Source organism: Nycticebus coucang, chromosome 5 (assembly GCF_027406575.1).
Source record: "Nycticebus coucang isolate mNycCou1 chromosome 5, mNycCou1.pri, whole genome shotgun sequence".
Lineage (NCBI taxonomy): Eukaryota > Metazoa > Chordata > Mammalia > Primates > Lorisidae > Nycticebus > Nycticebus coucang.
The window spans coordinates 109928930-109946046 of NC_069784.1; positions in this window are offsets into that span (position 1 = coordinate 109928930).

Consider the following 17117-nt stretch of genomic DNA (forward strand, 5'->3'; position numbering starts at 1 on the left):
ACTTTTTATCTCTACTTTTCTAGTGAGCACCAGCTGCAGGGTCCTTCTTGTTTCTCAAGTCAGGACACTGTTGGCCCCTTGTCAAAACTAACAAAATCTCTTTTGCCAAAAAATACAATAAGAACTAATATTTTAAAATATATTGAAGTGTTACAATGGATGCTACAGACCCATTTCCAACTGATGCCGATCCAATATCTTCAGGTAAAACCTGTATTCCCGCTTTGTGATAAAGCCCCGCTCTCTCCATAAGCAACCAATTTCAGGCTCATTATAGATTGAAGGGAAAAGCCCACAACACGATGTAAATTAGAATGAGAATTCTAACTGGAACCTTTTAGAGTGCCTATTGATTTTAACATGCCTGGTCCATAGTGGAGACTTCACTGAGTCCACTTCCTTCTAATCTGACAGCTGCTCTGCTCCGGCCAGAGCTTGGACTAATGAGGTTACAGCTGTCAGGGTTAATCAACGGATCCAAATATGAACAAGGAATTGGGTAGCTGGTTTCAGTTAAATTGTGCAAATGTACAGATTGGGTGGGCAATATTTACACTGGTGACTCAAAACAAACTTTCAGGAATGGAGCCAAGAATGATCTCACCAGTTCTCAGCTCTACTCTGGGGAGATAAGACACAAATTACAGAAACAGAAGATGGAATACAAAGGAGTCCAGAGCTTCGAAGTACCCACGAAAAGCGCATTTCTCCAGGGTAGTTTTCTCTTTATTGAACATCTAATTTAATGTTCAGGACTTGAGTCTGATCATTCCAGAAGTTCTCAAACTGTCCTGATGATTCAGCTTGGGATTCGTGGGTCTTTTACCCTTGCCCTGGGACTTTATGTAAGAGTTTCCCCTCCCCCGATCTGTGCACTTCTGAGAGCCTCCAAAGTGAGTGCCACAATTGCTGCATGTCCATTTTGTTATGAAAACATCATTCTATTAATATAAATACAGACAGCACTTGCCAGGGCTAACTAGAACAGGTGCAAAGTCTTCAGATACTTGCTTGTACTGAGAAATGAAAAGAGTGTACAATTTTCTCTTGTGGTGGCCCTGCTGGGGTGGAGGCAATGTTCATCTCTGTTGCATTCCTTGATGTCCATGGAAGGTGGCCCAGGAAACTCAATACGACCGGCTTAAAGGGTAGAGAGGGAAGAAAGAGGAAGAGAAAGATAGTGATGACATGGTCTCTAGGATTCTGTTTATGCAAATACTCTCCTCTTGGAGCTGGGGCTTCCATGGGTTATGTAGAGAGTACATTCTGTCAAATCTCCTGCTGCGAGTTGAGAGATGCTGCCAACATAAATATTCTGCTGACAATGAATTTAGAAGGCAGCTTAAAGGCTCCTGATGTTACTCTTCTTCCTCTTTTTTTTTTTTTTAAACTCATCCATGTGACTGCCACTGTGCTGCCCATGGTTTCAAATTCACTTTGTAGTTTTCCAGGCAAGAGAAAGTCATTGCCTGAAAGGTACATCTGGCTTCCTGTCTGTATCATCAGAGTTATCTTTGAGATTTCACTTCATTTAGTGGAGTGAGAGCATTAAATGCATGCGCCATTTGGTGGCATAGTGGTTTTTTTTTTTTTTTTTTTGAGATAGAGTCTCGCTTTGTCACCCTTGGTAGAGTGCTGTGTTGTTATAGCTCACAGCAACCTTGAACTCTTGGGCTCAAGCAATTCTCATGCCTCAGCCTCCCGAGTAGCTGGGACTACAGGCATCCACCACAGTCCCTGGCTATTTTTAGAGATGGAGGTCTCGCTCTTGCTCAGGCTGGTCTCAAACCTATGAGCTCAGGCAATTCACCTGCCTCAGCCTCCTGGAGTGCTAGGATTATAGGTGTGAGTTGCCACACCTGGCCTCTGGTGGAATAGTCTTAAAAAAAAAATATTCTGTGTGATGGTTGTGGATGTTAAGTGCGTGATTTTAAGCTTTTGGGGGAGTCTATCTTCGGAAATGAGTTCCTAAGGGTATGTATGTGTGTGTGTACGGAGAGAATGCATATATATTAAGTTATATATATGTATATTTTATATATATATGAACTTTATATATAGTAGCAAGAGTGTGCAATTAAACTCACATACAAAGTGTGTATATACACAGGTTGAGCATACCTCATCCAAATTCTTGGAATGAGAAGTGTTTCCAATTTTAGATTTGCTTGGATTTTGGAATATTTGCATTATTCTTAGTAATTGAGCAACCCCCATCTAGAAATCTTAAATGCTCCAGTGAACATTTTCTCTGACTGTCATGTTGGAGCTCAAAAAGTTTCAGAGTTTGGAGTGTTTTGGATTTCAGATTTCCAAATTTAGGATGCTCAACCTGTTTAAACTCTCATACAGGCTGATCTGGGATAAATTGTTGCCATTGTCATCACAGTAGTGATGGCAGGTGGAATTCTAAAATGGCCCTCAGAATTTCCATCCCCAGGGCACACTTCCCATATATTCTCCTCTCCTTGAGTTTGGGTACAACCTGTAAATATACGGAAGATTACTGCCAAGATTATGTTTTATTATATGGCAAAGGTGAAGGAATTACATTGAAGCTGTAATTAAGGTCGTAATCAGTTGACTCTGAGTTAATCAAAAGGGAGATTGTTCTAGTTAAGTGGGCCCTGTAAAAGTGGGGCTGGATGTTCCCTGAGCTGGTAAGGTATTTTCTTGCTGGCTTTGAAGAAGTCAGCTGCCATATTGTGAGAGAACCAATGACAGGAACAACACACAGCCAGAGCTGGAGGGGCCACCAGAACCTTACCTGGCATCCAGAAAGAAAGGGGGGGCCTCAGTCTTCTAGTAATAAGGAACTGAATTTTGTTACTATCTTGGAAGAGGGTGTGGGGCCCTAGACAGAATTGTGGCCCCCAATAAACCTTGATTATTGAGAGAGACTGTTGAGACCTTGGCAGAGACTCAGCTATGGCGTGAAATGATATATGGATGTTGCTTTAAAGCCACTAAGTTTGTAGCATTTTTTTTTTTTCAGCAAAAGAAAACTAATACACTCAAGCTCCCTACAAATGTTATCTAGGTTTTAAACATCAACAGGACTGGTGAGCTCAAGGAAGAGAAAAGTGTGTCCACATTGTTCAATGCCACAAATTACCTGCTATGAAGAACATCAACTTATAAATGGTGGTGGTGGTTGTTATACTCTTCTTGTCAAACATCTCTTGGGTTTAGTCTTACTGCCTTAGGTTTAGTAGCTACTCTTTCATGTTTCAAAAGGAATAGAAATGTGTTTGGGTTCTGATTTAAAGCTTCAAAACACAACATCTTACATGACGATGTGGTTAAGTGTTTGTTGGGGGATTAAATAATTATTCATGTGCCTTCCCAGGTTTTTGTTTGCACTGCCTTCCAAAGAGTAGTCTGGCTTGTCATCAGACTAGACTAATCTTTTGGCTTTATAAGGAAGTAGAAGAAAAGGGAAGAGTCAGGGTGACGGGAGGTCAAATGTCAGGGTTGGGGGTTCGTTTGGGAGAATTTGTTATGGGACAGTCAGAGACTTTCCCAGGACCTGGAAGCAGGATTCCATGTCCTTAATGTTAGGAATTCTGCCTAGCATGTAGTTGGTATTAATTGATATGTTTTTGAATAAACTATATCGAGCAAAGACATGGATGGCTGGCAAAAGGGAGATTTTGAAGACGTATTCTCTGTTCTACAAATCCCCTTCATGGTGTTCAAGATTGAAATAAATGATTGAGTTATTTTGAAATTATTCTTGTGATACTGCTCAACGTCTGGACCAGGGAGATCAAAGATCTGTAAACATGAATTGAGCACAGTTTCTTGAGTACTCTGGCATTCCTGAGTACAGGGCCCTTGGGGACACAGCAATGAATGCAATGCAGGCCCTGCCTTAAGGGCTTTCAATGCCGTCAGGCCAGAAAGTTGGTCTTCATGTGTGTTTACAAGGTCTCCAGGAGAAGGGCTAATCTACACAGGTCTATAGGACCCAGCAGAAGCTCCTGTGTCCTGCACTGTGGGCAGAATGTGCAGCCCAGGAAGGTCCAACTTGTCCCCCAAGCAAAACTTAAACATAAGAATCAAACATTTTTCTCTTTACTACGATGAATTACTTATGGCCTCAGTCTGATTTCATACCATGATTGACAAATCAAATTTGATTACTAGTATTCTCACTCATACACAGGAATGTAAAACTTTAATGGAAAAAAGATTAGAATGGCTTCTATCTGAAGTGATTTTTCATAAAGCACCAACATAAAAAACTTGGGAAGTGACACATGAAAAGGGAAAGATGTTTATTCTTTTTAGAATAATGGTTAGCAAACCAAAACCCATCTGTCCCCCTGTTTTTGTAAATAAAGTTTTATTGGAACACAGCCATGTTTATTTGGTAACATAGTGTTATGACTGCTTTCATGCTACAATGGCAGAGGTAGTTGAAACAGAGGCTGTTTGGCTTACAAAGCCTAAATTATTTACTACCTGATCCTGTTCTTTTGCTGACCTGTATTTTAGAAATACTTCTCTTACTTACAGATACCATATAAAGCTATGAAAAAAAAAGTCCTTGCAGCAGGAGTGTTTGGTCATTTAGGAAGGTTTAGTAAGAGAAAACGCAACTAGCCCTAAAAACAATAATTAACAGTTACTATGCCCTTATTACCAACCTAAGTGTTTTATTAGCATTACCTTATGTGATCCTCATGATAATTTCATTAGGCATGATTATGGCCATTCTACAGATAAAAAAGCTGAAGCTGAGTTAGGACAAGGAACTGGCAAAAGACTGCTCCCTGTTGCATCTGGGACTCAAACCCATTTACTTACCTCTGCCTGAACCCAGAGCCTGGGATCTTAATACCACACTACAGCAAAGGATCAAGATGATAAATTCTGGTACCTCCAGTATAAAACAACAGAAAGAAAAGAAATTCTTTCTATTTCTGGGTCAGTTGCATATTTTGGGCTTGGAAATACGTAGTATAAAAAATGACATCAAATTTCAATGTTTATATATGCCTTCAACAGTATGACAGTTTTTCAGCAGGTTATTTTTATTTCCTGTCTTTGAGGAACAAGTGATATTCATTGATCCAACAAACATTTACTGACCAGAAAGACCATCCTTTCCTCTAAACAGAATGATGATTTCTCACATAAACATTTCTTATCACTCTAAGGACAGGGAAAGACAATTTCAGTCAGACTAATGTATTTCTCAGCTGAGAACTTTTAGTTTCAAAGGGGGATATTTTTCTGCAGTTAGTTGCATAAGATTCATGTACCCTCTTAATGTAGAAAAGTCAGTCAATGAGAGGTCTTCAGTAAATGGTAACAGAATCGAATTAGATCTATTTGCCTCTGAAAAATGCAAGACTTTTGTTACTAAAATTTGTAAAAAGTCTCAAAAGGCCATGAAAACTAAAGATTAAGGAATATCAATTGTAATTCTTCTGTGCGTGTGTGTTAAAAGACTATAACTGCTCCCTAAAATTATGTTTAGAGCAATGCTCCCAACAGGGGATGACTTTGTCCCCCCAGGGGACAGTTGAAAATGTCTGCAGACGTTGTCACAATCCAGGGGAGAGTGCTCTCAGCATCTAGTGAGTAGAGGTCAGGAACTCCAGGCATAGGACAGCCCCAGCACAGATGCTAATAGTGTGGAGGCTGAGAAACGCTGGCTCAGAGGCTTGTTAACTTGTGAGGGCAATGGGAGCACTTCTCCTGTTTAGCTTCTCACGTAGGTAGAAGGAGAGAGTAAGTCTGATGTGCTTAAGGAGAAGCTTATGAAATAGCAGAACCTGGTTCTCACCTTTGAAACTACTACCAACTTATTTGTGGACAAAGGATGAACTTCAAGTCTACTTTTTGTTTTTATAACCTTGAACTTGTCATTAACATTTAGGCTCATTTCCTCCAGCTGCTGTAAAGAAATACTGAACTATACACTGGTTTTCTTGAACAACAGAAATTTATTGTCTCACACTTCTGGAAGCAAGAAGGACACTATCTAGGTGGTGGCAAAGTTGCTTCCTTCTGAGGGCTGTGAGGGTGCTCTCTCCTCGCACTTGGGGGTCTGTTGGCAGCCTCCCTTCTACTGCGTCACCTTGATCCCTGCCTTCATCTTTGCATAGCATTCTCCCTGTGTGTGTCTCTGTCCAATTTTCTCTTTTTGTAATGACATAGTCGGGTTAGATTAAAGCTTGTCCTAATGGCTTCATTTTAACTTGATTCCTCTGTAAATGCCTCATCTCCAAATAAGGTCTCATTCTAAGGTCCTGGAAGTTAGGATTCTAATGTATCTTTCTTGAATAATTCAACCTGTATACCACCATAGACCAATACTATGATGCCACATAGAAACGATCAGTTCAGTGGTTACACATTTCCACAATGCACTGAGGGTCCCCTGACCTTTTGTGCATCTAGGAGGGCAGCCATTTTGAAGAGACTCATTGGCAAAGATTTAAATGAACTTCCCTTGTACAATTAATGTGAAAAGGAGTTAGCTTTCGAGGCATTCATGAGACCTTTCTTCACAAAAAGTGGCCTTAAAACTCCTCATAAAAATGCAGTGAAGTCTAAGACATAAGAAATAAAGAAGATTAGTTTGCTTGTGGAAAAGCTATGGAACACCAACAACTTCCCTTGTGCTTCCAGGGAGACGGAGCTGAGCACACTTGGCCCGTTCTTGCCCGTTCGCTTTCCTAAACGGTCTCCCTGCAGCTCATGGTCGCCTTTGGTGGTCACTAAGACCGTTACACAAAAGAGCTCAATGTGCTCGCTGCAATCCTGCCACCCAAAAGCAACCAGCCAGAATTACCTGTGACCTTTCCCAGGAGTGTGAACAGAAAACCCTTCTTGAAAGAGGGAGCGATAAAGAAATTTGGACTTCATTCTTTCATGGGTTTGCTCATAGGAATGTTTATTGGCGAGACACTAAGAATAAACCCAGGTATTGAAGAGAGAGCTGGGAAGTTGACAAGCATGGCTAAACCCAGCACAGAAATTTGATGAGGAAATTAGATGCTGTGTAGATGGTGTGTAGTGATTAGTCTTCTGAAAGCCGGGATTATTATATAAGTAAGCGGGGGAAGGGCTCTTGCTTTGTGACCGGCAAATTCCATTTATACAGGTATTCTTCCAGCTAATTAGACCCATAATGGTGCATTTGTTTATACATTTCTAGCACACACTCTTCCGTGGGATACTTCAGTGAGATGAAACACCAAAACAGCAGCCTTTCCCCTTCAAAACTAGGTTGCAGAAAGAGGAATTAAGATTAATCAAAATGTACTTCTAAAGTCTCTTCCTGTAACAAGTTTCTTTTACTTAAATCAGTGCATTTACGCTTTATAGATTCATTAAATATTTGGATATAAGTGTCCTACAAACAGTAAGAATTTTAGGTCTTTCAGATAGGACATTGCGATCATATAACACAAAGGAAAAGAGGGGCATATACAACCTTTCCCAAATGAACATTTTAAAATCTTACTCATTAATTCATATCCTGATAGATTAAAATGGCTCATCTTTGTAACCTGCAATCCCTACACAACTGTTTGTCATGAAAGGTTTTTCCAATGTTGCTGTATGGACCAAATGAGACAATGCATAGCATTAGCTACCATAGTGCCTGACACATAGTAAGTCCTCAATATAATGGATTCACTGCTCCTCATTTTAATTGTCTTCACCCACAACTCCTGACTACCCCTCCCAAAGACACACACTGACAGCCAAGATGCCAGGAATCTCTTGTGAACACTGTACAACTTGGCTGGTTCTGCCTCCTCACAGGCAGCCAGAACAGTTACAGATTAAATGGCTTGTTTATACCATGGTAAGCGAGTTTTATATGTGAATGTCTTTGACAGGCAGTATGACCCTTCTGTGGGAAAAACAACCTTAGCAGGCTAAAACTTCAAGTGCCATTCAATGTGGTCCATATTTCAGATTGTACAGACTGATTTTTCTGTCTGAAGTTGCAAGTTTCAGGAAGAAAGTATTTGCCTGCTTAACATCAAGCATAAAACAAACTTATTACATCTTGAGACTGTTCCTAAAACCATTTCAGTCTTGATTTTTTAGGAATTGTGCACTTCATGATGGTCTTATAGTCATTGCTCCTAGTGAACTATTTGCTTTTGCGGGTTGTTTGTTTAAATAATACATCCACCAGGTCCCTCAAAAGAGAAAAAAAAGTAGTTTACTAATGAATTAATTTTCTGGAGCTCAATTAGCTAATAAGGACAATTTATAATGAACCAATTATTGTCCTAAGCAAGACATTCAGCAGAAACCTGTCCAAGTCTCTCTGGTTGAAACTGCATATGACTGGCTTAGAGACTTTCACTTAGTGATAGGTATCATTGACATTGTAAATGTATTTTCCTTCTCGTTTCTAAATACAAACCAATATTTTGTTTATACAGTGTGAAATGAGGCACAAAGGAAAAAAAAATCCCAAGGATTTATTTACTAATGTAGGTGTATTACTTAAATGAAATTAGCTTACTTGATGTAAAACACACTTGATGGGCATATACTTTTTATGAATGCATGCTGCTTGCAGTATCAATAGCACTCAAATTGTACATATTGCAAAAAAGTCTAAGTTCTTTACATATATTTATTCATTTATTCCTTAAAATAACCTAATTAGCAAAAAGTATTTTTGGCTCCATTTAAGAGTTAAGGAACTGAGGCCCAGAGACCATAAATAATTGTTCCGAGATTACACAGAGGAATTAAGATTCTGCTAGTAGGTGGCAGAACTGGGATTCAAACCCACGAAGTTTGGCTCCAGATCTTATGCTCTTAAATACCGTATTACCTCTTAATGAAAAGGGCAGGGAGGAGGGAGAGAGAGACAGAGAAAGAGAGAGTGCACACACCGGGAGAGAGACATTATGACAGAAAAAGACATCCAAAGAAGAAAGGTCTCAAATCAACTCTCTAAGCTTCCTGAACTTTCACCTTAAGAAAGCTTAAGAAATGTGCATAATAAACCCAAGAAGGAGAAAATGATAAGGAAAAGAGTAGAAATCAATGAAATTGAAAACAAAGGAACAGTGGAGAAGATCAAAAGGCCAATTTAGAGATGAAACTAGACAAATAATTGGTTTTATGATTCATAAGGTAGGAGTTTATTTTTAGAATCTTCATGTAATAGTAATCCTTAGATTAGACCACCATGTCTGGTCACTGTATTTATAAACCACTTAGAAGTTCACGTTGCATGCGTAAAAGTGTTTCCTTTGCAGTCCCACAATTTTACATTTAAGTAAAAAGCATGTGTTTTGTATATGTAAAAGTATTTTATGCACACCCATTTTCATTTCACAGTGGTTTCATGTATTGCTGAATTAATTGTTTTAGGCATAAAAAATCGTCAGCTCTTTCTGAAGTGAACATCCTGCCTCACAAAATATGCGGAAGTTCAATGCCTTTGAATTAGTCACGAATGCTTGCTTTGGTTTTTTTTCCCCGCAAACTCTGCCAAACCAGAACTGTTTCAGAGGTTTATTTTACCTTTAAATGGAAGGACCAATTCCTAGGAGGAAATTATATTTTGCACATTACGGTTAAAAATTATGTTTATTTTATTTTATTTTTGCAGCAGTAGAATTGCAACACAATTTTCCTTTTGTAGCCACTATTTGCCAAGATAGGCTTTAAAAGTGTCATTCCTTTTACGCCCTGAGAACAAAATTTCAAGTATGTTTTCTGCCTCTATTTTTTTGCCAGCTGTGCAAATTTTTATAAAACAGCTTCAATATGAATCTTTTACGACTGTTCTTCAGTCATCTGAGTTATACTGAGCATGCAAGCATGAGACATATCCACTTTGGATACTGGCTCTGAGAGAGAGCAGCAGGCAATCTACACAAAGGAAACTCAATCCTCTAACAGCTAATTAAAAAAGCATTACTTTCCACCAGGGCTGACCTCCAGCCATGTAAAGGATAAAGATGGCTGTCTGTCAATCATGTTTACCTAACAAATTCTGGCATGAGATCATGATGAATGGACAGATCTAAAAAGGGACGATATTGCTCAGAACTCCTAGGTACTCTTAATACCACCTTTAAAGAGGCAGAAGACCTCATCAGTAATTTGAAACCCCTATCTCAGTGCTAAGGGTACACCAGAGCTAAATTTGCCGAGGACGGCAGATACTAGATACAAGAAGGGCATTAGAAACATATTTTCACATCCTGAAGGAGTTGGATGTAGGTGTATTTAAGATAACATAATGAGTTCATGCAGCCAAACGTTTTCATTCAGATCTTCTAAAACCTTTGCAGTCATTTGAGAATAAGCCAAAGACCTAACAGCAGTCTATGTTTGCTCTGCCCTGAAGTTATCCCCAAATCAACCAGCATGAAGGTATCCTTGAAGTCAGTTAGCTCATCTCCCTGTTTCCAGGCAGGACAGCAATAGTATTTGCTCTTTCAACTACAAAAAATATTAAGAGAAGGTGAGCCCTTAATTTACTTTGCCATGCTATTTTAGAGATTGGAAGTTTTTACAGCTAAGAGATTTCTTCTAACTCTGAAGTAGACTCTCTCATTTTTAAGACAGTATTTCATTCTGCGCTTCATTTCATTTTTTAAAGTTATGGGTTAATATGAGGGTACTTACGATGAAGTTACATTGTTTGTGTTTGTAAGGTAAAGTTCGAAGTTTGAGTTGTAGTTGAATCCTTCACCCAGGAAGTGTGTCATATACCGCTACATTGAACCCATAGGTGGGAACTGATTTAGCTCCTCCCTACTCTTCGGATTCTTTTCTTTCTTTCTTTCTTTTTTTTAAAGTAAGTCTTTAACATCAGCCATAAAATAATCCCTTCACAACTTCCCACTATGGACACTACTTTGAAGAATACTCTGGATAGGAAAAAAGTCAGGCTGGGCAACACTAGCTGACCCTCACTCTCTCCTATCAGATAATGACGGCGTCATTACTTCCGCTGACTGTCTAACCAGAGATCCCAGCACAGCCTTGACTATGGCTGGCCTGTCCCTTGCATTTCTGTAGGGCTTACCTAATCTACTTTAGTAGTGATTTTGTACACAAACAGGAAAAATATTGACCTTGTGCAGTAAATATGAAAAGAACAATGCTACTACTAGTAAAGAACAGTGCCTGGAGTATATTTACTAGCTATTTAGATAGTTTTTACCAGGAACTTTTAGCTCCTGATTCTATATCCAGAGATCATATGGTAGCAAAGAATAAAGCTATTGAGGATGTTGGTAAGATCCTCATTATTCTTACTTCTTGGATCCCATTTACGAATTTAATTTGTTTTGCTAACTCAGGTTGAGACTTTGGTCTATTGTATTTCTTTTGTGTACCATCTTTGTACAGATTATATTTTATTTCTCCTCTGAATCAGATGACAGATTCAAAAGTCTTTTATTGTACAATGATCCTAATTAAATATTATGGTTTTAATTGTTCATTGACCTGGTCCTTTTCCCAATGTATGATTATCCATTCTCCACATTTTCTTGGAAAGAGATGGCAGTTGACATAAACACATGAAAAAACATACCATGATCATGTATTGGTAGAATCAACATTGTTAAAATGCCCACATTGCCCAAAGTGATTTACAGACTTAATGCAATCTGCATGAAAATACCAAGGTCATGTTTCACAGATACAGAAAAAATAATTCTATGACTCTTTTGGAACTAAAAAAGAGGTTGAATAGCCAAAAGCAATCCTTAAATAAAAACAACAAATCTGGAGGAATCACATTACCAGAGTTCAAACTACACCACAAGGCTATAGTAACTGAAACAGCATGGTACTGGTATACAAATGGAGACATAGAGCAATGATATGGAATAGAGAATACAAAAATAAAGCCATCTACCTACGAACACTTGATCTTTGACAAAGCAGACAATATACACTGGACGAAAAGAAGCCCTATTCAACAAATGGTGATGGGAAAATTGGAGAGCCACATGTAGAAGTATGAAACAGGACACCAAATTGTCATCATTCACAAAAATTAATTAAAGATTAAAGGACTGAAATATATGGCATGGATCCTAGAAGAAAATGTAGAAAAAAGCTCTTCTAGCCCTTGGCCTAGCCAAAGAATTTAATGACAAAGACCCCACAGGCAATTACAGTAACAGGAAAAATAAATACATGAGACTTGATTAGAAACATATAGCTTTTGTAATACATTTATGATTTCTGTGAAATTATTTAATGTAAGTTTCTTTTTTAAAATTAATTAATTAATTATTATTGTAATTTTTATTGTATGGGATTCATTGAGGGTTCAAAGAATTAGGTTACACTGATTTCATTTGTTAGATAAAATCCCTCTTATAATTGTGTCCCCACACCCAAGATGTGTACTGTACAATGTGACTCCCCTATCCGCCTCCCTCCTCCCCCCTCCCCACTTCCTCTACCCACCTCTTGTATTAGCTCATCTACAGCCTTCATATTAGAATAGAGTACATTGGATTCTTGATTCTCCATTCTTGTGATGCTTTACTAAGAAGAATGTGTTCCACCTACATCCAGGTTAATATAAAAGATGTAAAGTCTCACCTGGATGGAAGTGGAAGACATTATTCTCAGTAAAGCATCACAAGAATGGAGAAGCATGAATCCTATGTACTGAATTTTGATATGAGGACAATTAATGACAATTAAGGTTATGGGGGGGGGAGCAGAAAGAGGGACGGAGGGAGGGGGGTGGGGCCTTGGTGTGTGTCACACTTTATGGGGGCAAGACGTGATTGCAAGAGGGACTTTACCTAACAATTGCAATCAGTGTAACCTGGCTTATTGTACCCTCAATGAATCCCCAACAATAAAAAAAAAAAAAAAGATGTAAAGTCTCCATCTTTTTTAGTAGCTAAATAGTATTCCATGGTATACATATGCCACAGTTTGTTAATCCAATCCTGGGTTGGTGGGCATTTAGGCTGTTTCACATTTTGGCAATTGTAAATGGAGCTCCGATAGACAGTTTAGTGCAAATGTCCTTACGATAAAAGGATTTTTTTTTCTTCTGGGTAGATGCCTAGTAATGATTGCAGGATCAAATGGGAGGTCTAATTTGAGTTCTTTGAGGATTTTCCATACTTCCTTCAAAAAAAGTTGTATTAGTTTGCAGTCCCACCAACAGTGTAAAAGTGTTCCCTTCTCTCCACATCCACGCCAGCATCTGCAGCTTTGAGACTTTGTGATGTGTGCCATTCTCACTGTGGTTAGGTGATATCACAGGGTAGTTTTGATTTGTATTTTCCTGATGATTAGGGATGATGAGCATTTTTTATACGTTTGTTAGCCATTTGTCTGTCTTCTTTAGAGAAGGTTCTATTCATCTCTCTTCCCCAGTGATATGTAGGATTGTTTGGTCTTTCTTTGTTGATTAATTTGAGTTCTCTATAGATCCTAGTTATCAAGCTTTTGTCCAATTCATGATATGCAAATATCTTTTCCCATTCTGAAGGTTGTTTGCTTTGGTTGTTGTTTCCTTAGCTGTACAGAAGCTTTTCAGTTTAATTAAATCCCATTCATTTATTTTTGTTGTTGTTGCAATTACCACAGAAGTCTTCATAAAATCTTTCCCCAGGCCAATATCTTCAATATCTTCAAGTGTTTTCCCCACACTTTCTTCAAGGATGTTTATTGTTTCATACGTTAGATTTAAATCTTTTTTCCATCTTGAATCAATTTTTGTAAGTGGTGAGAAGTGGGTCCAGTTTCAGTCTTTTCCATGTGGTTATCCAGTTCTCCCAGCACCATTTATTGAATAGGGATTCTTTTCCCCAGTGTATGTTCTTGTTTGGCATATCAAAAATCAGGTGGCTGTAAGAGGTTAGTTTCATCTCATGTTTTTCTATTCAGTTCCAAATATCAATGTCTCTATTTTTTGTGCCAATACCATGATGTTTTGATCACTCTGGCCTGTAGTATAGCCAAAAGTCTGGTAGGGTGATAACCCCAGCTTTGTTTTTATTACTAAGAATTGCATTGGCTATTCATTGTTTCTTCTGGTTTCATAAAAAATGAAGAATAATTTTTTCCAAATCTTGAAAGTAAAATGATGGTATTTTAATGTGGATTGCATTGAATCTATAGATTGCTTTGAATAGTATAGACATTTTCACAATGTTGATTTTCCCAGCCATGAGCATGGTATGTTCTTCCATTTGTTATTATGTTCTGCTATTTCTTTTCTTAGGGTTTTGCAATTTTCTTTGCAGAGTTCCTTCACCTCTTTTGTTATGTATATTCTCAGGTATTCCTTTCTTTCTTTTTTTTTTTTTGAAGCTACTGTGAAGGGAATTGTGTCCTTGATTAGCTTCATCTTAGCTGTTATTGGCGTATACAAAGGCTACTGATTTGTGAACATTAATTTTATATCCTGAGACATTGCTGTATTTTTGGATCACTTCCGGAGTCTTAGAGTTCTCTAAGTATAAGATTGTATCGTCAGCAAAAAGCAAAAGTTTGACCTCCTCTGCACCCGTTTGGCTGCCCTTTATTTCCTTCTCTTGCCTTATTGTATTGTATTGGCTAGAACTCCCAGCACTAGGTTGAATAGTAGTGGTAATAGAGGACAATCTTGTCTGGTTACAGTTCTAAGTGGAAAAGCTTTCAATATTACTCCATTCAGTATAATATTAGCTGTGCGTTTGTTGTAGATGGCTTCAATCAGATTCAGAAATGTGCCACCTATGCCTAAATTCTTAAGTGTTTGAATGAGAAAAGGATGCTGAATTTTATTGAATGCTGTGTCTGCATCTATTGAGAGGATCATATGGTCTTTGTTTTTGCTTCTGTTGATATGGTGAATTACATTTATGGACTTGTGTATGTTAAAGCAGCCTTGCTTCCCTGGGATGAAATCTATGTGATCCTGATGAATGATTTTTTTAATGTGTAGATGTAATCTATTGGTTAGGCTTTTATTGAGAATTTTTAAATTGGTCTGAATTTCTCCTTTTTAGTTGGGTCTTTTCCTGATTTTGATATCAAGGTGATATTTGCTTCATAGAACTTGTTGTGGAAGAGTCCTTCCTTCTCAATTTTTTGGCATAATTTCTGCAATACGGCTATAAGCTCTTCTTTGAAATTTTGATAGAATTCTGGTGTGAAGCCATCTGGACCAGGGCTTGTTTTCGTTGGCTGAGTTTTTATTGTTTCTTAAATCTCAGTTATTGAAATGAGTATGTTCAAGAGATCTATTTCTTCTTGATTAAGTCTAGGGAGAGGTGTGATCCCAGGTATTGATCCATTTCCTCCACATTGTCAAATTTCTGGGCATAGAGTTTCTTGTAATACTGGATGGTCTCTTGTATCTCTGTGGCATCTGTGGTCATTTCCCCTTTATTATTTCTGATTGAGGTTATTAGAGATTTTACTTTTCTGTTTCTAGTTAACCTGGCCAAAGGTTTATTGATTTTATTTATTTTTTGAAAAACCAATTTTTTGTTTCATTAATTTTCTGGATGGTTCTTTTGTTTTCAGTTTCATTAATCTCTGATTTAATTTTTGTTATTTCTTTTCTTCTGCTGGGTTTGGGTTTAGATTGTTTTTCTTTTTCCAATTCCATAAAATGGTTCCTGAGTTTGTTGATGAGCTCACTTTCTGTTTTTTGGATGTAGGCATCCAGTGCAATAAATTTTCCTCTCAGGACTATTTTTGCTGTATCCCACAGGTTTTAGTAACTGTGTATTCATTGTTGTTACATTTGAGGAATTTAATGATTTCCTCTTTTATCTCTTTCTGAACCCAACTATCATCCTGTGTGAGGTTATTTAATTTCCAAGTCTTTGTGTGGGGATGTATGTTTTTATTGGAGCTGAATTCCACTTTTATTTATTGCCTGTGGTCTGAGAAGATACAAGGTATAATTTCTATTCTTTTAATTTTTCTGAGGTTTAATTTGTATCCCAGCATGTGGTCAATTTTGGAGAATGTACCCTGGACTGACAAGGAAAATGTACATTCCTTAGTTTTGGCATGATGTGTTCTGCATTTATCTATTAATCCCATTTGTTCTAGGGTCACATTTAAATCCATTGTATCTTTGTTTTGTTTCTGTTTAGAGTATCTGTCCAGTTTGGTGAGAAGGGTATTAAAGTCCCTGACTATTATGGTGTTATGTGATATTATATTGCTCAGGCCTGTCTGGGTCTATTTCATAAAACTGGGAGCATTTAAGTTGGGTGCATAAATATTTAAAATTGAAATGTATTCTTGTATTGCTCCTTTGATCAGTATAAAATGTCCATCTTTGTCTTTCTTAACTTCAGTTGTTTTAAATCTGCTTGTATTTGAAAATGAGATTTCAAACCCTCCTTTCTTCTCATTTCCATTTGCTTGAAATACTGTTTTCCATACCTTAACACTGAGTCTTGATTTGTCCTGCAAAGCTAAGTGTGTCTCCTGGAGGCAGCGCATAGATGGCTTGTACATTTTTATCCAATCATTAAGCCTGTGCCTCTTCAGTGGGGAATTCAGCCCATCAACATTTTTTGAGAGAATTGATAAGCATGGTGGAGTGTTATTCATCTTACTTTGTGAAAGTCAATTGTGTAGTTTTATCCTTTGTGCCATTGTGCATGGTACATTTTGTCTTTTCACTTCTGGGCGTTTACTTTGCTGATGGTTCATTGTGGTGGTCTGCGTTGAGAATAGGTATAAGTATTTCCTGTAGAGCTGATCTTGTTGTGGCAAATCTCCTCAGAGCTTGTATATTGGCAAAAGATTTGATTTCTCCATGAATTTTGAAGCTCAGTTTATCAGGATGCCAAATTCTGGGCTGAAAATTGTTTTGTTTAAGAATGTTGAAGGTGGCTTGGAAGGTTTCAGTTGAAAAGTCTGCTGTCATCTGATGGTCTGCCTCTGTAGGTCAGTTGGTCCTTATTCCTGGATGCTTGCAGAATTTTTTCTTTCATCTTGACTTTGGATAGGTTCATTACAATGTGTCTTGGAGAGGCTCTCTTTCAGTTGAGGTGACCCAGTGTTTGATGTCTATCTGAATGGAGTGTGTCAGGGTCTTTAGTAAAACATGGGAAGTTTTCATTTATGATAATCACTGGTAGGGCTTCCATTCTTTTGGGACAATCATC